Source organism: Mesoplodon mirus, assembly GCF_964341445.2.
Source record: "Mesoplodon mirus genome assembly, chromosome: 15".
NCBI lineage: Eukaryota > Metazoa > Chordata > Mammalia > Artiodactyla > Ziphiidae > Mesoplodon > Mesoplodon mirus.
In genome coordinates this window covers 45,377,597-45,401,261 of record NC_138991.1, presented here as the reverse complement: position 1 = coordinate 45,401,261, position 23,665 = coordinate 45,377,597, and the positions used below count along the sequence as shown (strand labels likewise).

Sequence of the window (23,665 nt, the reverse complement as noted above, 5' to 3'; positions counted from 1 at the left end):
ATAGATGCTTTTTCAGATTCTTTTCCATTATAGTTTATTACAAGATATATTCCACATATAAGTGATATCATATGATATTTGTCTTTCTCTGACTTACTTCACTTAGTATGATACTCCCGAAGTCCAGCCATGTTGCTGCAAATGTCACTATTTCATTTTGTTTTATGGCTGAGTAGTATTCCATTGTGCATATATATACCACTTTGGAGACCAATCTGGAGTCCAAGTTGTCACCTGGGCTTCTGACTTACCACTGTGACTGACTATACATCCAGAGGTTCCAACAGCCCCCTCCTTGGGTTTGATCAATTTGCCAGAGTGGCTCACAGAACTCAGAGAAACAATTTACTTATTAGATCACCAGTGAGTTATAGAAGCATTTAACTCAGGAACAGCCAGGGGGAAGAGAGGCACAGGGCAGGGTATGTGAAAAGGGGTGCAGACCTTCCATTCCTCTCCAAGAGCTCCACTCTCCCTGAATCTCCATGTGTTCACCGACCCAGAAAGTCTCCAAACCCAGTCCTTTTGGGTTTTACGATGACATCATTACATAGGCATGATTGATTCAATCACTGGCCATTGGTGGTTGAACTCAATCTCCAGCCCCTCCCCTCCCTTCCCTGGAGTCTGAGGATGGGCCTGAAAGTTCAAAGCCTCTACTGGCAAGGTTGGCTCAACTAGTAATCAACCCCCAAAAGTCACCTCGTTAACATAACTAAAGACACCTTTCTTGCCCTCATAGCTTAGGAAATTCCAAGAGTTTTAGGAGCTCTTTGGCCAGAAACAGGGACAGTAACCAAATATATATATATATATATATATATATATCTTATTATAAATCACCATATCACAATGATGGTGATGATAAAGAAGATAACAGGGGCTTCCCTGGTGGTGCAGTGGTTGAGGGTTCGCCTGCCGATGTGGGGGATGAGGGTTCGTGCCCTGGTCCAGGAAGATCCCACATGCCGCAGAGTGGCTGGGCCCGTGGGCCATGGCCGCCGAGCCTGCGCGTCCAGAGCCTGTGCTCCGCTGTGGGAGAGGCCACAGCGGTGGGAGGCCCGCGTACCGCAAAAAAAGAAGATAACAATGACAATGACATCAACCGTTATAGCATTTATTGGTTACATACTGTGCACCAGGCTCTTTACATTGTGAGTACACCGTGCTATACGTACTGTCCTTATAAATGGAGACTCGGAAGTTAAAATACTTGCCAAGATCATGCAGCTGGTAGGTGATGGTGCCTGGACATTGATTCAAAGCACTCACTCTTCAACAACATGTCAGGGATTGAAAACCAGTGTCCACTGCTAAACTCCAGCCTGCAGATGTATGTTGTTTGACCAGCAAAGTGATTTAAATTTTTGGAATTTGTTTTCAATATTTAAATATAAGATTTGGGTGTTTTTTTAAATTTTCATATGACTCGAAGTCCTTGTTTCTGGCTTTTGGAAAATTCAGAACATCGGCCATAGCAAGCCAGGATTCCCACGTGATAACTATTGGCCAGGGCTGCCCACTTTAGACCCAGCTTGGGTTCACCATTTTGCCGAAGTCCATACACGGGCTATTTCTCTTCTTAGGTCGAAGGCTGGCTCCAAAAGCATGTGCATTTTCAAACTTACCATTTCCACAGCATTACCATGACCACAGGCTTGTGGTCAGCCATCTGGCTTTTAGATGCTACTGAGTGACCTTCCTCTGGCCCAAGGATCAGAGGCTGGCTCTGGGACCTCACTAACTTTCCATATCTCTGGGAAGGCCTGCTGGAGGTCCGGTGTGGGCTGTGCCTGATGGGAATCCAAGGAACTGGTCCAGAAGCTGCCATGGCATTGCCCTTAAAAAGCATGACATGAACTTAGATCCAAAGATGGAATTGGTTTGGAAGGTGGCAGGTCCTGTGCTCTCCGCACTGTGTCTGCTGGGAGAAAACAACCCATCGGGCATGAACAAGATCAATGCCAGCTCAGTGAATTCCCCCAGAAACTGTGAAATTGCATAAAAGATTTGATCAAAGTCCCCATCAGCCACCAAGCTGTAATGACTTCTGTGATTTTTCTTAACCGGATTTTAATTTTTATGTTTATTATTTAGGGACTGATGGAGCACAGGAAATGCCTCAGCCTCTGGATGCCTCTCTCCTTCTCTCCCGTGAAGCACTTTAAGAACTCGGAAAAACTCAATTGCAAAGGAAAAGCATTTGGCTCTCAATGTTTCATGTTTTGTTCCCACTCCCCAGGCTTGGAGACAGCTCAGGAACTTAATTAAAATCAGCGGAGAAAAAGAATTGAATAAATCACAACATGAATATCTCTGAAAGTCTATATCACAGCGCAGTGGCATGGAGGTGAACAAAAGGTGCTCTCTTCCCTCTCTCCCTCTGGAAAGGGGAAGAATTAAAATTATCTCAGAGCACACTTGATTTCTCTCTCTCTCTCTCTCTCCCCCCTCCCACCGCCTCCTCTCTGAAAGCAGGAATAGGAGAGAAAGACTGTCAAGAGGTCAAAGGTATGGATCTGGCCCTCATTCCCAAAATAGGTCACTAGACACAGAAAAGACCCCCAACCGTCACTGAACGTAAGACATGTGACATATTTCTCCCTCCAGCAACGCTAGAGTCATTGCGCTCAAGCCCCATTTTGCAAATTAGGTTAAGAAATTTTCCCCAAATTTACCTGGCCTTCAGGTGCCACCTGATGCCCATCATTTACCTTGAATTCAGCAAGATATCCTTCCCCAAATAGCCCAGTAGATTCTCCCTAGCACTTGTGGACAAATTACTTCCAGGGGATCTGAGTCACACCCAGAAAGGGATGGGAGAGGACTCCACAGGACCACCAGCCTGGCCCCTGCCTCTCGGCACAATCATTTCACCACTCAGTCCCCACGAGAACTGGGCTCACTCCTAACAATTGCCAGAGGAGGAAACTCTCCTCCAGCCTTGAAAATGCACTTAAGTGTCTAACATCCCGCATTCTCCACGGAGCAGACCTTGCTCAAATCTAATCTGAATCTTATGGGCTGCAGGCTGGATCTTGTCCTTAGGGTAAATCTGAAAATGAGTGATGCATCCTTTCCTTCTTTCATCCCTCCCTCCCTCTATCCTTGTCAAAGTTCTACCCTCTTGCCTCCCAAAGCAGGTGAAACACCCAACCCAGTGCCTGGCACAAAGCTTGTGTTTATTAAATATTAATTTCTTGTGTTTGTTTCTTCCTTCCACCGTGCCTGCATTCTGGGGTGGGGGGCACTCACCGGCCACCCCATCCTTCTCTTGGAGTTATTCACAGTCTCGAAAGAAGGACCATGCTTAAACACAGAGCTGCAATGCAGGGATGTAGATGTGATAACAGAGCTAAAACTACTGTGGGATCCCAGGGAGAGACCTGCTCTGCCTTTCATGACCCAGTCTCCAGCATGTCCCCACCTAAAACCTTCTGGTTGCCCTTAGGACAAAGGTTGGATCCCTGGGTCCCCCCGATCTGGCTCCACCTTATGGTGTCCTCCCTTCTCTCACGGCAACCTCACTCTCTGCCCTGAGGGTCCTCACACAAACTCTTTCTTCCTCCTGAAGTATTCTTGCCTCCCCACTTTATCTGGCCATATCCTATTTCTCGTCCATACTCTGATTAAATACCACTTTCCCAGGAAGCCCTGCGGGACCCCCATCCCAAAACAGGTGCAGGTTCCTTGCTATGTGCTCAGGCTACCTCACACCAGATAGTTTCCTTTTTAAACACTTGCAACATTGAATGAACAGTTACTCTTCAATATCTGTGTTTTCTGCTTGACCATAAGCATCCTGAGGGCAGGGAAGATGTCATAGGAGCTGATATTTTAGTTGGGGCTTGATGGTTAGATAGAACAGACCAGTGGGAGAGGGACAGTCAGATGAAACATGAACATAAAAGGTGTTCCTGGGCTTCCCTGGTGGCGCAGTGGTTGAGAGTCCACCTGCCGATGCAGGGGACACGGGTTCGTGCCCTGGTCCAGGAAGATCCCACGTGCCGTGGAGCGGCTAGGCCCGTGAGCCATGGCTGCTGAGCCTGCGTGTCCGGAGGCTGTGCTCCGCAACGGGAGAGGCCACAACAGTGAGAGGCCCGTGTAACGCAAAAAAAAAAAAAAAAAAAAAATATAGCAAATCATTTTTTGGATATTGACAAACTGATTCTAAACTTTATATGAAGAGGCAAAAGACCCAGAATAAGCAACATAATATTAAGACTGACATTACCCAACTTCAAGACTTACTATAGAGCTAGAATAATCAAGACAGTGTGCTATTGGTGAAAGAATAGACAAATCAATGAAACAGAATAGAGAACCCAGAAATAGACCCAGAAAAATACAGTCAACTAATTTTTGACAAAGAAGCAAAAGCAATATAATGGAGCAAATATAATCTTTTACACCAAAGGTGCTGGAGAAACTGAACAACCACATGACACAAAATGGATCAAAACATAGACCTTACACACTTCACAAAAATTAACTCAAAATGGGTCATAGACCTAAATGTAAAGTGCAAAACTATAAAACTCCTAAAAGATAACAATAGGAGAAAACCTAATTGACCTTGGGTATGGTGATGACTTTTTAGATCCAACACCAAATGCACAATCATGAAAGAAATAACTGATAAGCTGGACTTCATTAAAATTCTAGTACCTGTAACCTGTCATGTATCATGACTATGCCTTTACCTGCTAAAACTAAAAACTTCTGTTCTGTGAAGGAGAATTTCAAGAAAATGAGAAAACAAGCCATAGACTGGGGAAAAAAATATTTGCAAAAGACATATCTAATAAAAGACTGTTATCCAAAATATATGAAGAACTCTTGAAACTCAACAATAAGAAAACTAACAACCCAATCTAAAAACAGGCCAAAGTAACACCTCACCAAAGTATACAGGTGGCAAGTAAGCATATGAAAATATGTTCATCATCATATGTCATTAGGGAATTTCAGATTAAAACAACAATGAGATGTCACTACACACTTATTAGAATGACCAAAATCCAAAAAACTGGCAACACCAAATGCTGGTGAGGATGTGGAAAAGCAAGAACTCTCATTGCTGGTGGGAATGCAAAATGGTGTTGCCACTTTGGAAGACAGTTTGGCAGTTTCTTACAAAATAAAACATACTCTTTCCATATAATCCAGCAATTTTACTACTTGGTATTTATGCCAAAAGTTGAAAGTTTAGATCCACACAAAAATCTTCACACATTACAATAGCCAGGACATGGAAGCAACCTAAATACCCATCAACAGACAAATGGATAAAGAAGATGTGGTACATATATACAATGGAATATTACTCAGCCATAAAAAAGAATGAAATTGGGTCATTTGTACAGATGTGGGTGGACCAAGAGACTGTCATACAGAGTGAAGTAAGTCAGAAAGAGAAAAACAAATATATCTTAACGCATATATATAGAATCTGAAAAAATTGGTATAGACGATCTTATTTACAAAGTAGAAATAGAGACACTGACGTAGAGAACAAACATATTGATACCAAGGGGGAAAGGCGGGGGTGGGGGGGATGAACTGGGAGATTGGGATTGACATATGTACACTATTGATACTTTGTATAAAATAGATAACTAATGAGAACCTACTATATAGCACAGGGAACTCTACTCAATGCTCTGGTGACCTAAATGGGAAGGAAATCCAAAAAAGAGGGGATATATGTATACATATTGCTGACTCACTTTGCTATACAGTAGAAACTAACAAAATATGGTAAAGCAACTATACTCCAATAAAAAATTATTCTAAATAAAAAATAAAATATAAATTAAAAAAAAATCTTCACACAGATGTTTGTAACAGTTTTGTTCATAACTGCCAAAACAACCAAAATGTCCTTCAAAAAGTGAATAAATAAACTGTGGTACATTCAAAAATGAGGATTATTTAGCACTAAAAAGACATGGGCTATCAAACCATTGAAAGACATGGAGGAAACTTCAATGCATATTACTAATTAAAAGAAACCAATCTGAAAAGGCTACATCCTGTATGATTTCAACTATATGACATTCTGGAAAAAAGACAAAACTATGGAGACAGTAAAAGGATCAGTGGTTGCCAGGGGTTAGGGGGACAGGAAGGAATAGATAAGCAGAAAACAAATTTTAGAGCAGTGAAACTATTCTGTGTCATACTACAGTAGTGGATACATGTCATGATACATTTGTCCAAACCCATAGAATGCACAACACCAAGAGTAAACCCTAATGTAAGCTATGGACTTTAGGAGATATTAAATAATGTGTCAGTGTAGGTTCATTGACTGTAAGAAAGCTACCACTGTGGTGCAGGATATCGATACTGGAGCAGGTGGTGAATGTGTGAAGATGGGGTATATGGGAACTCTCTGTACTTTCTGCTCAGTTTTTCTATGAAACTAAAATTGCTCTAAAAAATAAATTTTATTAATTTAAAAACAAAAACAATAATAATCCACCCAATTATTTTGGTCTACCACGTGTCATGTGTGAGGCGTGACATGGGGGCAAGCCCAAACCTTCACTGTGAGATGATTAATAGGGAAACTGGTCCAACTAGTCATCCATCCTTCCACCCATCCACCCATACATCCATTCATCAATTAATTTATTTGTTCACTAACACAGTCAACAGCAATGCCACTGAACAGCATCTCAATATAGGACAGAATGTGGTTAGACAACAAGTATTTGTGAAGTGCCTAGATATTCCAAACACTATCCCAGGATCTGGTGTACAATAGTAAACAAAAATAAAAAATCTTCGCCTTATGAAATTCACAATCTGGTGAAGAGACAATGAGTAAACAAATAAGTTTGATAACATATTAGGGGAATAGTAGAGTGGGGTAAGAGGTATAATTTCAAATACAGTTGGCAGGGATGGTGTTGAAAGATGATACATGAGAAGACTTAAAGGAGGTGAGAGAAAACCATGAGGATAAGTGGGAGAAGTATTCTAAGCAGAAGAAACAAATGCAAAATCCCTGAGACAGGAACATGTACAAGCAACAGCAAGGAGAGTGATGGGAGGTAAAAGCAGAGGGGAACAGATTATGTTCCGAAGTAAGGACTTTGGCTTTTATTAGGAGTGAACTGAGAAGCCACTGGTTTCAAGCAGAGACATGATATGACGTGGCTTGTTTTTTTAGTGTAATAGGTATTAGCTTTCATCCTCAAAGTCAGAAAGAAAAGGAATATCACTTTATTTCCCTTAAGGCAACCTAGCTGTGGCCCTTCTCTCACAGGAAAGCAATTCCCTCTCCTCCACAGCTGCATCTCCCTCCTTCACTTCATATCACTCTTGATTAAGGGCAGTGTATGAAGACCAGAGTGCAAAGGTCTGCCTCAAATGAGTTACATCATGGTCATTGCCAGTGTCCTTGCTGTCTGATCTGCAAGAGGTATTGAGTCATGGATAAAGCATTGCTTGAGATCCCTTGCCAACAACCCTATCTTCCTATGTGAGGTTTGCAAACTGTATTTGTTCAGGTAACTCCAGATGCTGTAACAAATAAATTCAAAATGGCAGAGGCTTAATGAAGTGGGAGATCATTTTTTGCTCATGTGATATTTCAGATATCCTGGTGGGTGGGGAGCACTCCTCCGTGTGGTGGTATAGAGACCCAAGCTTCTTGCATATTAACCTCTACAAGCCCCTAGAGAATCAAAGTTCCTCTGTCTCCAGAGAGAAGGGAAAAGAGAGGAAAAGCACATCCACTTTTTAGCCACCTTGACCTAGAATTCACACACATCACTTCTATTCACATTCCGTTAGGGAGAGAGAGTCACATGACCGCACATGGAGACAAGGGAGGTTGGAAGAGGCTGCCAGACAGCACTGGGAGAAGATCTGATCAGTAATGAGGCTGACATGGGGCCAATGGCACCCTGATAAACCGTGTATAGGCTGAGTGTATATGAGTTAGGTTAATGTCAACGTACTCCATAGAACATGGACCAAGTACCAGGTGGGAAAGGCTGTCTGAGTTTGAGTTCCCACTCAGTCACTTACTTGCTGAGTTCCATAGTGCAAGGCAGGCAACCTCTCTGAGCCCCTGTCTCTCCTATCGGAGTCAGTGATCTATAAACCACATAAAGCACTTAGCACAGTGCCTGGTACACAGGAAACACTCAGTAAACATTATTATATGTTTTCACCACAAACTGCAGGCACCTGAAATCCAGAACTTCCGTCCTATCCAAGGCCTGTATCCACGAGGCCTGACCCTGTTAGAGGCTCTGTTCTAGAATTAAGAGGTTCTGGTCTCCTTACAACTCCACGTGTTTGTCTTATTAGGACCCCTCTTGGGTGGGCCAGTTTGAGTGGGCCTCTGTTTTGGGGAACGAAATTCTCCCAATAGAAAAGCAGATCAGGCTCAAGTGAGGTTAAGGGATTCCTAGAAATTTAAGGCAGAGAATGAAAATGGGTGTTTTAATAAGATATCGGGGAAGAGAGAGAAGGAAGAAGAGAGGGAGGGAAGAGTAGAAAGAAGGGAGGGAGGGAGAGAGCGTGTTAGGTAGAAATCTGGGAAAGGGAAGATATAAATTAGAAAGGAGGAAGCAAGAGAGAGAGAAAGAGGGAGGAAGAAAGGGAAGGGGGAGGGAACTGGAAGGAGGAAGAGCTGGACTCTGAAGCCTCTTGGAGGATCTACAGATTTCTTTGGCCAGAGGCAAGTGTCACTGTGATCTGGGCTTGGTCCCAAATGCCCATGAGCTCCCACTTACCAGCCTTGAGGGCGGCAGCAAGCCCACTATATGCACAGCTTCATAAAGGACTCATCATTTTATTGTCAAGAGCATGTGCCAATCTCATCCAAATCAATTAATTCCTTAATCACACTGTGAATGGAGCAGGATGTGAAGCACCCATGTGGGAACGATGAATATTAGCAGTACTTAATGGCCAAACGCTTCTGGTTCCGTAAAAGCATCCTAGAGGTTGCACGATAAAATCCAAAGTTTAATTCTTGGGTAACAAGGCCCCAAGCAATTGTACCTTATTAATTCTGACAACAGGAATATGTATGCGAGGGCGTGACAGCCGGCTACTTAGAACCATGTCAGCTGCCAGCCCCAGGACCTGGAAGTGATTAGTGTGCAGCCCAATTGCAGAAAGATTTAGGATCCCTTTCACTATGGGATCTTTCTCAAACACCAAGCTGTAAATACATCATCTCCCCCACCCACCTGCGCCTCAAGGGATGTTTTGGAAAAGGTAGAGGAATTGAAACTAGAGGCTTATGGGTGCAGGGAGGCAGACACTGGAGAAAGATCTGATGCAGGCAGGTTGGGACTGCCCTGTAAGGTTGTACAAGTTACGTACTGCACAAGGCCTCCAGCTGAAGAGGGGTGAGCAAGGGCTGAAATTCTGGTCTGAGCTCTGCCCACCAAGCCATGTGCCTTGGCATCAGGCTATACCTGCTCTGAAAAGGCAGGTTTTTCCTTAATCCAACCACCCAGAGGGTGAGCTGCATAAACTCTTTGAAACTCAATTTCTCCATTTGAAGAGACTGGACTAGATGAGAAGGTGCCTTCTGAATGGAACATTGCTTAATCCCAATTTGTTCTTTCAGTCATTCAACACACATATATACAGGTGCCTATTGTCAACTGTATAATAGATAAGACTCTGGAGATCTGGAGATGGCCGCCTCACTTTAGAGGAAAGACAGGTCCTAAGGCAAATATTTACACTAGCAGTATATGGGGGGTATGGTGGGACCATACCTGTTCTAGTACAGGAAATGCCTGAGGCCTTATTTTTGTGGCATCTCTCCTGCAGCCCAGAACAGCAAGGGCAAACAGTAGGATATTAATAATGCATTTATTATATTGCTTTGATTTTTTTTCTTACCCAATTTCCACCACTACCGAGCTGGGATCTCCTGGAAGTCATAACTATGCCTTATTCATCTCTGACGCCCCAAAACCTAGCCTAGTGTCTGATATACAGCACTCGTAATGGGTTAAGTATTTGCTGTATGTTAAAAATCTCTAATAAGTACTTTACACATACTAACTCCTTCAGTCATCATTTTTGTTCTGCAAGGGGTCATTTATTATCTTACTTATTATCTCTCAGCCCCCAAAACACTCTCTAAACCATACTGCAGGGGTGGTACACATTTTCTGTAAAGGGCCAAATAGTAAATATTTTAGGTTTTGCGGGCCTAAGTATTTGTCACAAAGGCTCAACACTGCCACTGTAGCGCAAAAGTAACCATAGGCAACACATAAACCAATGAACCTGGCTAGAGTTCATGGACACTGAAATTTGAATTTTATATAATTTTTACATGTCAAAAATATTATTCTTCTTTTGATTATTTTCAACATTTAAAAATGTAAAATTATTCTTAAATTGTGGGCCACATGAAAGGAGGCTAAATTTGGCCTGTGGGCTGTACTTTGCCAACCTCTGCTCTACTCTGAGACTGTGGGGCTGGCTGCCTGCATACTTCATATCCCAGAATTCCTTGATGCCTGGCTTCCTTTTGGGTTTTGCCAGAAGGAGGCATTGCTGAAAGATTGGTAGGAGAAGGGGAGAAGGGACTCGCTCTCTCTAGCTTCTGGCAGCATCTCCCCAACAGCAGAGGACAGTCAAGGCTCTAGCCACTCCCAGGACCTGTCACTTACCGCCCCCATATGTGTAAACATCAGCCACCTGGTGCCCCCTAAGATGTGAGGACCTCCTGTGGAGGACTTCCCTTCAAGATCCAGAGGCCCCCTAGAGTCTGTCATACAGAGTGAAGTAAGTCAGAAAGAGAAAGACAAATACCGTATGCTAACAAATATATATGGAATCTAAGGGGGAAAAAAAATGTCATGAAGAACCTAGGGGTGAAAGGGGAATAAAGACACAGACCTACTAGAGAATGGACTTGAGGATACGGGGAGGGGGAAGGGTAAGCTGGGATGAAGTGAGAGAGTGGCATGGACATATATACACTACCAAACGTAAAATAGATAGCTAGTGGGAAGCAGCCGCATAGCACAGGGAGATCAGCTTGGTGTTTTGTGACCACCTAGAGGGGTGGGATAGGGAGGGTGGGAGGGAGGGAGATAATGCTGCATTTAATTTTATTATGCATCTTTTTTAAGCAAAGTTTTAAGGAAGGCGTTGATTTCATTTTATAATAAGCAAACTTGCCTGTGGGTTATTATTCTTGGAGAAATTCAATTAACCTTAGCTTTCTCAACTTCTTGGCTCTTAAGGTCCAGCTGGTTCAACTAATAGTAGTTCCATCTAGTGAAGACAAGGCAAACTTGCAGACACAAGATCCCCTGAGAGATGAGCCCATCTCATCTAGAGGTGCTGTCATAAAATTTTAATGCCCGAGTTTATGCTTGTATAAGGATCAATATGGTTTAAAGTTGTGTTTCCTTAAGTGGTCCTTAATGAAAAACGTACAAAAAGAGATGGATTAATAAAAAAACGTTTTATGCTAAGTGATGTTTCCTCTCTTGTATAATACCCATGAAAACATCAAACACTCATAAAAGTTTACTTTTATAAGATAAGTTAATCATGATAGCAACACTGTGATGTATCTATTATCCTCCCATTTTGTAAATAAGGAAGCTGGGGGCACAGGGATATTAATAACTTGCCTGAGTCCCTAGCTAATAAATGGTAGGAACAGAATTTTAACCCACTCATGTTGGCTTCTCAAGTTCATAGTCTTAACTATCATGATGCAGATAAAAAAATTTTGCAGTTGTCAGAATTTGAAAAGATTTTTTCCATCATAACACTGACAATACACTCAAAAGATCTTTCCCTGAAACTGTCAATACCATATTCACATTGCCAATGAAAAGCTATTTAAGCGACTCAACATAATCTGTCATCTTTAAATTAATGTCATCAATTTGAATATATGCTGAGTGAATCTTGAAGGATAAGAAGGAAATATCCAGGCTCCACGCATGAGGAGCTATACGGACAAATGCAATGATGCAAAAGGAATGATGACACATTTATATACCTGCAGGTACTTCAGTGTGGCTGGAGCGTATGGTGTGAGGTAGGGCACAGCAGAAAATGAGGCTGGAGAGAGAGGCAGAGGCAGAGGCCAGGCTTCAGAATAGACTGAACAGGCATTAAGGCTGGACCTCCCTGGCAGTGAGGCTGGGGGAAGAAAACGTGCAAAATCGACTTTGGATTCTGCCATCCTTGAAGGAAGTACCCCAAAATGTGTGTTGGCATTATTATCCTTTACTGGCACTTGGTGGTCAGACATGCACATAACCAGCATCTCTACTTCACTTGATAGGGAAATAAAAACAAACCAAAACTGCAAAAAGGGATCATCTCCAGGACCTGTTGGAGCAGTGGGGTGCCTTCATGGAAACTGAAGCTCAAGTCATGGGACCTGAAGGTCAGGGAAGTTGGTCTTTCCACCCTCCTGCTCTGTGTGTTGAAAATCTTGTCTTTGCCTACATTAAAGAAGCACTCATCCCATACCTGCATCTATTGGCATTTTTCTGTAAGTCATATTTCTATCCAACTGTAACAACCACGCATATCTCGAGGACCTTGGATTTCAATATCTGTGCCACAGAGAGTCTTTGAAAGGTCAGCTTTAAGGAGAAAATGTACGGTCAGATTTTATAGAGAAATCACTGTGATGATAGCGTGGAGAATGGCTTAAAGGAGGTGAGACTAAGAAAGCGATCTAAGAGAGAAACGAAGACCTGAGCTAAGACAGTGACTATGATCTGGGGAATGGGAGAGAAGCAGAGAGACTCAATAAGTATTTAGGCTGTGGAATTGTTCAGAACCCAGTGACCAATTCCATGTGAAAGAGAGTTAGAGAAATAAACAAAACTGACCCTAGATTTCAGGATTGGGTATCCTGATGAGGTCATATGAGGAGATGCAGAGTAAAAGAGGCGAATCTGGTTTAAGGAACAGGCATGTGAGACATTCAACAGGTAGTGGAAGAGAAGGATGTGGAGCTTGAAAAAGGTTGGGCTAAAAATGGAAATTAGGAAACACCATTATAGAGATGGAAATAATAGATTGACTCAGCCAGGGAGAAAAGAGAATGAAATGCTAGGGACACCAATATCCAAAAACGTGGCTGAAGGAAGGAAGCCCATAAAAGAGGCTGAAAGGGAATAAATACAGAATAAGCAACAAAGGCTGGTATCACGGGAGCCAGAGAGGCCATTGCAAGAAGGAAGGCGCAGTCAATGCTATCAAATGCTCCAGGAGTCAAGTGGAGTGTCAGCTGGATTTAGATATAGAGCGTTACTAGTGAAATTTTCAAAGCAATTTTAGTAAATTGATAGAACAAAGCTGGATGGCATTGGATTGAGGAGTCAGTAAGAGGACAGCAAACAGAGACAGTATCTTGGGCTAATTTTAAATAGATTTTCTATGGCAGGAAGGGAAGCAATAAGACAATAGCAATGATTTTCAACCCTGGTTGGTGATAGAATCACCCCGGGAAGTTTCAAAACATATTGATTCCGGGGCTCACCACCACCACAGACTCTGTTAATTGTTCTGTGATGTAGCCGAGGCATCTGCTTTCAAAATCTCCTGCTGTTTGAGTTTGAGAACCTATGAGCATGGCATTGAGAGAGTATTCTTATAAAGCTATTATTCTAAAGCGGGAGAGGTTCCTGAGCATGTAGAAATGGTGATGGCAAACCGTAACAAGGCAGAGATAAACATGTAGGAGAAATGAACAGCAGTCACCAGAGCAGAAACCCGGAGTGGGTGGGGGGATGTGGTCTCGGGGATACAGGCGGGTTCACCTTTCACGCTTGCCCTCTGAAATGAAAATGGAGGGAGGTGGAAGAAGGCGTGGGGTTCAGGTGGAGAAGAAAAGGATGATGAGGGAATTTTTCCTCCTGACTATAATTTTCTTTGCAAAACAGAAGAATGGTTAGTTTGCTGAGGGAGGGGGAAATGGTGGCAGTGAGCTTGTTAAGAGGAAAGGCTTGAACTTGTGTTGAGTGTGGTCCTGTAGGAGGAAGCATTCACCAGCTGAGACTGGAAGCCAGAAATTTGTATGTGAGCTCCACTAGAAGATGAATTCCATGAGGGCAGAGCCATTCTCTGTGTTGGTCACTGCTGTGTCACCAGGGTTAAATTTGGTATACTTGGTAAATACTGAGATGAACAAATGTGCTGTGGCACCAGTCTGACATTTTACTTCCTCGACATCAATTGAGAGGCCAGGGATAAAAGCCTTGAAGCGATTCAGTAAAGCTGGAGTTTAGGGTTCAAGGATATGAAAAATGTGTCCTGATCACAGAGCATCAAATAGACCATCCGAGAGACCATGGGTTTTATCTTGAGGGCAAAAGGCAGTGAGACAGGAGAGATCTGTGTTCCCAAAAGTCCACTCTGGGCTTTGAGGGGATTATTCAAGGGAAGAGAGAGGCTATTCTAATCATCCAGGTGAGAGATGAGGAGTTAGGAGACTGGTGAAAACAGAGGGTCAGTTTCAAGAGGGCAAATTCCAAATCGTTATCAAGGACAGCTTTACAGTCGTAAGAACCACCCAAACACGGCTGCTTCGAGGGGCAACGAGGGCCTTCATCTACCTTGAGGGGATGCTGGGCTGAGAGAGCTGAGAGCACACTGTGCATCTGTGAAAGCCAAATTGCCAGCTTCACTGCCTGCCTCTTTGGGAGGCCTTGTGGCCTCAGCTGGATGGGAACCGTATCCCCTCCTCCAGCTCACCAAATTGCTGTGCTGTATTTAAAAGTCAAAGAGGAAAATAAACCCCAGCCCAAGAAGGGAGCGATTTTGGCATTAAATAAAGGGAATGTTTTTATCCTGCAATGAAACCACTGCGATCTTGGAACACAATTTGCATAAACAGACAGTTTGGCTATAAACAACCTCACCAGTAACTGGTATTTACATATAGAACAACTCAGTCAAAACCCAATTAAAGGCTCTGATGGACTGGGGAGTGTCAAAACATTTAAAACGCTTCACAGCAGCCAGGCGATTTATATGCCTCAGTTGGACCAGGAGTTCCTGATTTCTCCTCCCATCTGCTCTTTCTCCTACCCCCAGTCGCCTACCAGACCGGTGACTCCCAACCCAGCCCCCAACCTGGCAGCCTGGCCTCCGACAGGAGGGAGAGGTCTCTAAGTGGAAGACTCAGAGGAGAACAGAACGGGATCCACCTGGGGTCCCTGACCTGCCTATGGAAACCAGAGTCCCACGTGGTGTTTGCACATATGATGCTGTCAAGAGGGTCTGCTCAGATGAGGCAGGATTTCAGGATGATCCAGACAATACGGCACCTGATGTTGGGCAATCAGTACCCAACCTGTGGTTCTAGGTTCCAAAGTTCTAAGCAAATGGTTGACGAGCAAGGTAGGAAATTAGTCCTCCCCAGCCCCGCCCCATGGGGAGAAGAGCTTGCTCATCAGGGACTCAGGCCAGCCATAGAAACGGAGTAGACATGTTGGGAAAATTGCGGACAGCTTTAATGGGAGGGGGAACCATGGAGCAAGAGGTTCCCCTGGGGCTTGATAGAGCCCACCAGGCTTAAGGCAGAACGATGACTTGGGCTAAGCCTCCAAAGTGTTCCTGTTCTCGGCACAACTGTACAGGTGTAGGGCCACCCCGTTTCTATAAATGCAGCGTGATTAGAACACAGCCAACTCATTCATTTATGTGTCTTCTGTGGCTGCTTTCATGTTGCAAGAGCAGAGCTGAGTAATCGCAACAGAGACTTTAGGGCCAGCAACATCTAAAGTATTTACTATGCGGCCCTTGAAAAAAATATTTACTGACCCCTGGCCTAGATGGTCTGAGGACTTATCTGGATGTTGCTTGGTCATGTGTTTTGTTCTGAATCCAAAGAGAATTCCAAGGCAGAAGGAATCTGGCCTTTGGTCTCTTCTCTTCCAGCTCTCCATGCAGGTAAGGATAATAGAGTCTTTGATTTCCTTTCCTCGACTTGAGTTGGGGTCCACTGAAACTGCCCCCATCTTCACAGCCTTCTTGCAGGAGGGAGCCCTCTCTGGCTAGTCTTCTCAGCCTCCTTCAGTTAGATGTTCTATCTCTTCCTTCCAGGAGCCCATAGATAAGAATGGGGGAAAGGGGAACCACACCTTTCAGAATGGTCTCTGGGAAACTCAGAGATATAGGGAAGCTATAAAGTAGTGAGACTGGAAGTGTACAAACAGAGAGGTCTGCTGTGAAAGGCCCTTTGGACCTCAAATCTTGCATTTAGCAGCTTCTGAAATACTAACTCAAGTCCTAACTCAAGTCCACGTGGTTACTGCCCTTGTTGAGCTCAGTGGCCCCCTCTGTGACCTCCCTACCCCAAGCTTGGCAGCCTCTAATCCATCCTCCAAGAGCAGCAAGGGCCAGCTTTGCAAATTCAGATTTATCCTTGTCACTTCCAGGATTAAACTCCTTCAAAGGCTACACATCACACCCAGGATAATATCCAGACCCTATCTTAGTGTTTACTCGTCCTTTGGCCCTGCTGAATTCTCCAAGCTCATCTCCTACACACCCCACCTCCCATGCTCCAACCAGATCCAACAACTACTTATTCTCCAACCATGTGTGTCTCTCTACCTTTCCTCAGGCTGTTCCCTCTTTCAGGTGTGCACATTCCCTCACCTTGTGCATATGACGAACTCCTATGTATTCTTCAAAACCCAGCTCAGATGCCCCTCCTCCTGTTTAAAACCTTTTTCAAGATTTCCTCATTTCAGATTAGTTTCTATTACTCAGTCCCTATGATGTACATCTTGATCACAGTCCTATTTAGAACTTATGACATTGAACTAGAGTAAGGTATTTGCAGGAATACATCCCCTAGCAGATGGAATTCCTTGAGGGAAGAGACAGTGACTAATTCATCTTCACAAGCTTAGTCCAAGGTCTTGCACATAGTAGATGTTCAATATCTGTTCCATAAATAATTGAATGAATAAGTAAATGAATGGGCTTTAACAAAGTCAAGGTTCTAGGAGATCAAGCCACCTGATCAAACCAGGCCTTCTACCCACTTGAGGATTTCACAGCCATGTCCTGAGGATACTTTGTCTTTTTACGTTAAGGCCAGATTTAGAACAATCTCTCATTCCAGATCTTTTTCCTTCTTTCTGTCAACTTCCTACTACTTTTCTGAATCCTGGGGCAGAGCCCCTTAGTGGAAAGATGGGATCTACAGTCCAACAGAACTGACTCTAGATCCAGGTCTGCCCCTGGCCCCGTGTGTGGTCTTGAATAATGATCTGCGTCTCCCAAGTGGTAAAATGCAGATGGTCAATCAACCACGCACAGCTGCAGTGGGACCTAGGGGGTTAACATACATTCAAACACCAGGCTCCAGGCTCATAGTCACTGCCTCAGAGATACATACTCCCTTCATCAAGATTCCTGAAGACCATCAATCCTAGTAACCCATCTGCTGCTTGAATTTGATACCTGGGACACGTAGGCATTTGACCTCTCTGTGATATCCAGCAATGGGGAGTCATAATAAAAGTAGTAACAGTATCAGTAGCATGTTCACAGATCTTATCATTACAAAGCATGGCTGTAATGTCTGATTCTCACCAAAAAAAAAAACCCATAAATAAATGTCCCCAAGTAAAGATGTGGCTCTGAGGCCCAGGGAGGTTGAAGACTTGGTCAAGGTCACTCAGAGATGAGCTGCTGAGCCAGAATTTGGTCCCAGGTGCCCTGCCTTGAGCCCTGGTTTCCAGGTGACTTCTGTGATCAGCGTGAGGTTCTTTGTTGTATCTTTTTCTCCATGTTTCCCCCTCAACATACACAGTGGGGACAGTGCAGACTTTCAGATCTGAAGGTTCCCACAAATCATCATTGTCACCATTCCCTCCATTCCCACTTCTCTAGCCGAAGGGCTGTATTGATCAAGGCTCTTGGTTAAGTGATAGAAAATACTACCCAAAATGATATAAGGGTACATGTGTCTTTTTGAATTATGGTTTTCTCAGGGTATATGCCCAGCAGTGGGATTGCTGGGTCATATGGTAGTTCTTTTTTTAGTATTTTAAGGAACCTCCATACTGTTCTCCATAGTGGCTGTATCAATTTACATTCCCACCAACAGTGCAAGAGGGTTCCCTTTTCTGCACACCCTCCCCAGCATTTATTGTTTGTAGATTTTCTCATGATGGCCATTCTGACAAAATTCAAAAAGACACATGTACCCCAATGTTCGTTGCAGCACTATTTTGCAATAGCCAGAACATGGAAACAACCTAAATATCCATCGGCAGATGAATGGATAAAGATGTGGTACATACATATAATGGAATATTACTCAGCCATAAAAATAAGTGAAATTGGGTCATTTATAGAGATGTGGATGGACCTAGAATCTGTCATATAGAGTGAAGTAAGTCAGAAAGAGAAAAACAAGTATCGTATGTTAACGTATATATGTGGAATCTAGAAAAATGGTACAGATGAACCTATTTGCCGGGCAGGAATAGAAAGGCAGACGTAGAGAATGGACATGTGGACACAGGGGGGAAGGGAAGGGTGAGATGAACTGGGAGATTAGATTTGACATAAATACATTACCATGTGTAAAATAGATAGCTAGTGGGAACCTGCTGTATAGCACAGGGAGCTCAACTCAGTGTTCTGTGATGGCCTAGCTGGGTGGGATGGGGGCTGGGGAGGTCCAAGAGGGAGAGGATGTGTGTATGCATATGGTTGATTCACTTCGCTGTGCAGCAGAACTAATACAACATTGTAAAGCAATTATACTCCAATAAAAAAAATAATATAAGGAAATAATAACAGTAATAATAATGATGATAATATAAGCTCTTTCTGTTTCATGTAACTGAAAGGTACAGATGTGGGCTCTTGAGGAATGGTTAAGTCCAGGCCTAGATGTCATTAGATCTCCATCTCTTCTTTTTTTTTTTTTTTTTTTTTTTTGCGGTACGCGGGCCTCTCACTGTTGTGGCCTCTCCCGCTGCGGAGCACAGGCTCCGGACGCGCAGGCTCAGCGGCCATGGCTCATGGGCCCGGCCGCTCCGCAGCATGTGGGATCCTCCCCGACCGGGGCACGAACCCGTGTCCCCTGCATCGGCAGGCGGACTCTCAACCACTGCGCCACCAGGGAAGCCCTCCATCTCTTCTTAATTCTCTTTTCCTCTTCACTGGCTTCAGTTTAGGCACCCCTCCCCCATGGAAGCCCCCAACAGCCCCAGTCTTACACATATTACAACCTCACTGTTTCAAGCCCCATCAGAGAAAGAGCTTCTCTCCCACAGTCTTCCTAAGCAAAGCTCCAGAACTTAGTGGCATTGTGCTGGTCTAGGTCAGGGGGCCATTCCACACATGAAAAGTGACTCTGGTCAGGGGACTAATCTGTACCCATCAGCCAAACCTGGTCATATGCCCACTTCTAGAGTTGGAGGATTCATCAGTCTTACCCCAATTTCATGAACTGAAAATGGAGGATGGGTGATTTCCCCAAAAGAAAACCTGGCTTCGGTTACCCAAAAAGTGCATAGAGTGGATGCCAGTCTAGCAAACACAATAGATGTCCTCATCTGTGACTTTCTGGAGCTTCAGTTTCTGCCTGTGAAAACTATGGTATAAAAATATCTACCGGGCTTCCCTGGTGGCGCAGTGGTTGAGAGTCCGCCTGCCGATGCAGGGGACACGGGTTCGTGCCCTGGTCCGGGAAGATCCCACATGCCGCGGAGCGGCTGGGCCCGTGAGCCATGGCCGCTGAGCCTGCACGTCCGGAGCCTGTGCTCCACAGTGGGAGAGGCCGCAGTGGTGAGGGGCCCGCGTACCGCAAAAAAAAAAAAAAAAAATCTACCTCTCTTTGCTGTATCAACCAGAAACAGAAATAAAAAGGATTGTATAACTCCTATTATGCTACTATAGCCCTGTGGTTTTTACCCCCTTCAAACACTCTGCCCTCTGAATCCATTCCACTGCCTCTGTTCTGGTTCAGGACATTACTGCTCACCTACACTGTTGCAACCCCTTCAGTGCTCTACAGCCAGATTAATCATCCATTTCAGAAGAGTTCAAGGAGCTAGAGAGCCCAGCGGTATTTAACTTGGCTTGCACTCCACCTCATGAATTTAAAGGCCATCTGATGGTGAAACAAATGAGTTAAACTGTTAAAAAAATTAAAAAAAGAAGAAGAAGATCTAAATAACTGGAGTGATAGCCCATATTCATGAATTGGAAGACTCAAAACTGATGACAAGCCTTCCCAAATTAGATTCTCCCCTTAGATTTACTGAAATCCCAATCATAATCCCAACAGATTTTTAAAAAGAAATTGACATGCTAATTTTATATGAAAATGCAAAGAACTTAGAATATCCAAACCAACCCTTTAAAAAAGAATAAAGTTAGGGCCTCCCTGGTGGCGCAGTGGTTGGGAGTCCGCCTGCCGATGCAGGGGATACGGGTTCGTGCCCCAGTCTGGGAGGATCCCATATGCCGTGGAGCGGCTGGGCCCGTGAGCCATGGCCGCTGGGCCTGCGCGTCCGGAGCCTGTGCTCCACAACGGGAGAGGCCACAACAGTGAGAGGCCCGCATACCGCAAAAAAAAAAAAAAAAAAAAGAATAAAGTTAGAGGGCTTATGGAACTTGTCTCCAAGACTTATTATAAAAGCTACATTAATCCAAACTGTATGAACTGACATAAGGACCCCCCAATAGATCGGTGGGACAGAATAGAGAGTCTGGAAATAGACTCATATATCTATAAACATTTGATTTTCACCAAAGGCACCAAGTCATTTTAATGGAGAAAAGGAAAGCCTTTCCAGCAAATGGCGCTGGAAGAACTGGATACTAACACGGAAAACCGAATTTAGGCCCTTGCCTTACACATATACAAAAATTAATTTGATATGGATCATAAATTCTAGAAGCTTCTAGAAGAAACTGGGAAAATATCTTTGTGACTTGGAGGTAGCCAGGATTTCCTAGACAGAATTAAGGAAGACAATAACCATAAAAGAAAACATGGTTAAATCAGACTTCATAAAAATTAAAAACTTCTGCTCATCAAAAAGCACTATTGAGGGCTTCCCTGGTGGTGCTGTGGTTGAGAATATGCCTGCCAATGCAGGGGACACAGGTTCGAGCCCTGGTCTGGGAAGATCCCACATGCCACGGAGCAACTGGGCCCGTGAGCCACAATTACTGAGCCTGCGTGTCTGGAGCCTGTGCTCCACAACGAGAGAGGCCGCGATAATGAGAGGCCCACGCACCGCGATGAAGAGTGGCCCCCGCTTGCCACAACTAGAGAAAGCTCTCGCACAGAAACGAAGACCCAACACAGCCATAAATAAATAAATTAATTAATTTTAAAAAAAAGCACTATTGAGAAAGCAAATAGGCAAGCCACAGATTGAGGAAAAGATCTGCAAAACATATATCTGACAAAGGACTAGTGTCCAGAATATATACATCACTCCTGCAACTCAATAATAAAAAGACAGACAATTCAATAAAAATGGGCAAAGATTTGCACAGACATTTAATGAAGAAAGATTAATGAATGGCCAATAATCATATGAAAAAAGATGCTCAACCTCATTAGTCATTCAGGAAATGAAATTAGAACTACATGATATACTACTGCACACCCATCTGAATGGCTAAAATTAAAATGACTGACAGCACCACTGTTGATGAGGATGTGGAACTGGGATTCTCAGATGTTGCTGATGGGAATGTAAAAAGATACAATTAGTTTGGAAAGTTCTGGCAGTTTTTCAAAAAACTAAACATGCATCTAACCCATGACTCAGTAATTTCATCCCTGGATGTTTACCCAAATGAAATGAAAGCGTATGTTCACAAGAAGTATCGTGTAGAATGTTTATATAAGCTTTGTTAATAATTTCCCAAAACTGAAAACAGTCTAGGTGCCCATCAGCAGGAGAATGAGTAATCAAAACCTGAGATATTCGTTCAATGAACTACAGCTCAGCCATCAAAAGGAATAATTTACTGACTCACACAGCATGGATGAGGCTTTAAAACATGATATGTGAAAGAAGCGTTATTCAAGAAAGTATGTACTCTATGCTTATGCTTCCACATGTAAAATCCTAGAACTGGCAAACAATTCTATGGTAAAAAAAAAAAAAAATCAGAACAGTGCTTACCTTTTGCAGGGAATGGGGATGGTGCAGAGATTGACTGGAGGAGATATGAGGGGACTTTCTGGAGTGATGGTTTGGGTTATACAGACGTGTGCATTTGTCAAAACACATCAAATGGTATATTTAAGATCAATGCATTCACTATATGTAAATAACACCCCCAAAAAAGAACTGTAAACAAATAGTAAACTCTAGTTAATGGTATGTATACTGAAGTAATTAAAGGTGAATTACATTGATGTCTGTAATAGACTTTGAAATGCATCAAAAATAAGATTAATGGATGGATAGATGATAGATATATGACAAAGCAAATATTCTAAAATGTTGATTGTAGAATATAGGTGATAATTATATAGTATTCATTGAAAAATTATTTTTTGGACTTCCCTGGTGGCACAGTGATTGAGAATCTGCCTGCCAATGCAGGGGACACGGGTTTGAGCCCTGGTCCGGGAAGATCCCACATGCCGCAGAGCAGCTAAGCCCGTGCGCCACGACTGATGAGCTTGCGCTCTAGAGCCCGCATGCCACAACTACTGAGCCCGCGTGCCACAACTACTGAAGCCCACGCACCTAGAGCCTGTGCTCCACAACAAGAGAAGCCACTGCAATGAAAACACATGTACCACAACAAAGAGTAGCCCCTGCTCACCACAACTAGGGAAAGCCCGCGTGCAGCAACGAAGACCCAACACAGCCAAAAAATATATATATATTTTTTTCTTTTCAGTCTGTTTGAAATTTTTCATTAAAAACTGTTGGAAAATTAAATAAATTAATTAAATAAAGGCCATCTGAGCTGGACCATTCATCTGCTCCTTCTTGACTCCCCATACTGACTACATTTCCACACCCTCCTTGCCAATACCCAGCCATTTGAGCTGCTTACACATACCTCTTTCTCAGGAAAGCTCAGAGGAAAAAAAAATATATCAAACCCCAGAATTTGGAACTTTCCCTCTATTATCTTATAAAACATCATGTTCATATCATAATTTCAATCCAGAGAGAGGATTTGCCGTGTGAGCTATGAGATGCCTACAAATTGCCCTTCTTTACAATAAGCAAACTTCAGAAGCTGACAGTTTACCTGATAAATACCTAATAAAGCTTAAATAATTATTGAGAGCAGACAAATGAAAGAGTAGAACGGCAAGAGGTGTTGTGCTGATAAATCATAGGGAAGAAGGCAGAGCCCCAGCAGCTCAGGGTGAAGCACATTCCCAAAAGCAGAAGAGAGAATCAGAAGCAGAGACCCAGGACTAGAAAGAGTCAGCAGTGGGTAAGTGGCTGGGGAGCCAACTGATGTACAAGATGGGCTTCTTTTGGGGGACCAATAAGGACCCAATGTGTGACCTTTCTCAACTCTTCTGGAAGAAAGAGAATCCAGGAAGAAGATTAGTGCACCTCATTGTCCGTCTCTGTCCAGCTGTGGAGGGGGGTCAGGACTCCAGATATCACACCTCATTTATGAGCTCACCCAACCCCAATTCCAATCTTGA

At 43.5% G+C, this 23,665-nt stretch overlaps 1 long non-coding RNA gene across 1 annotated transcript in view; it reads right to left on the bottom strand.

Annotated features, from left to right (window-relative positions):
* Positions 1-1,153: 1,153 nt before the first annotated feature.
* LOC309791613 overlaps positions 1,154-23,665 on the bottom strand; it is a 111,348-nt gene continuing 88,836 nt past the window's right edge. Inside the window, exon 3 of the long non-coding RNA XR_014291531.1 lies at positions 1,154-1,924. This is a non-coding gene — a long non-coding RNA (uncharacterized lncRNA). The remainder of the gene's footprint in view (positions 1,925-23,665) is intronic.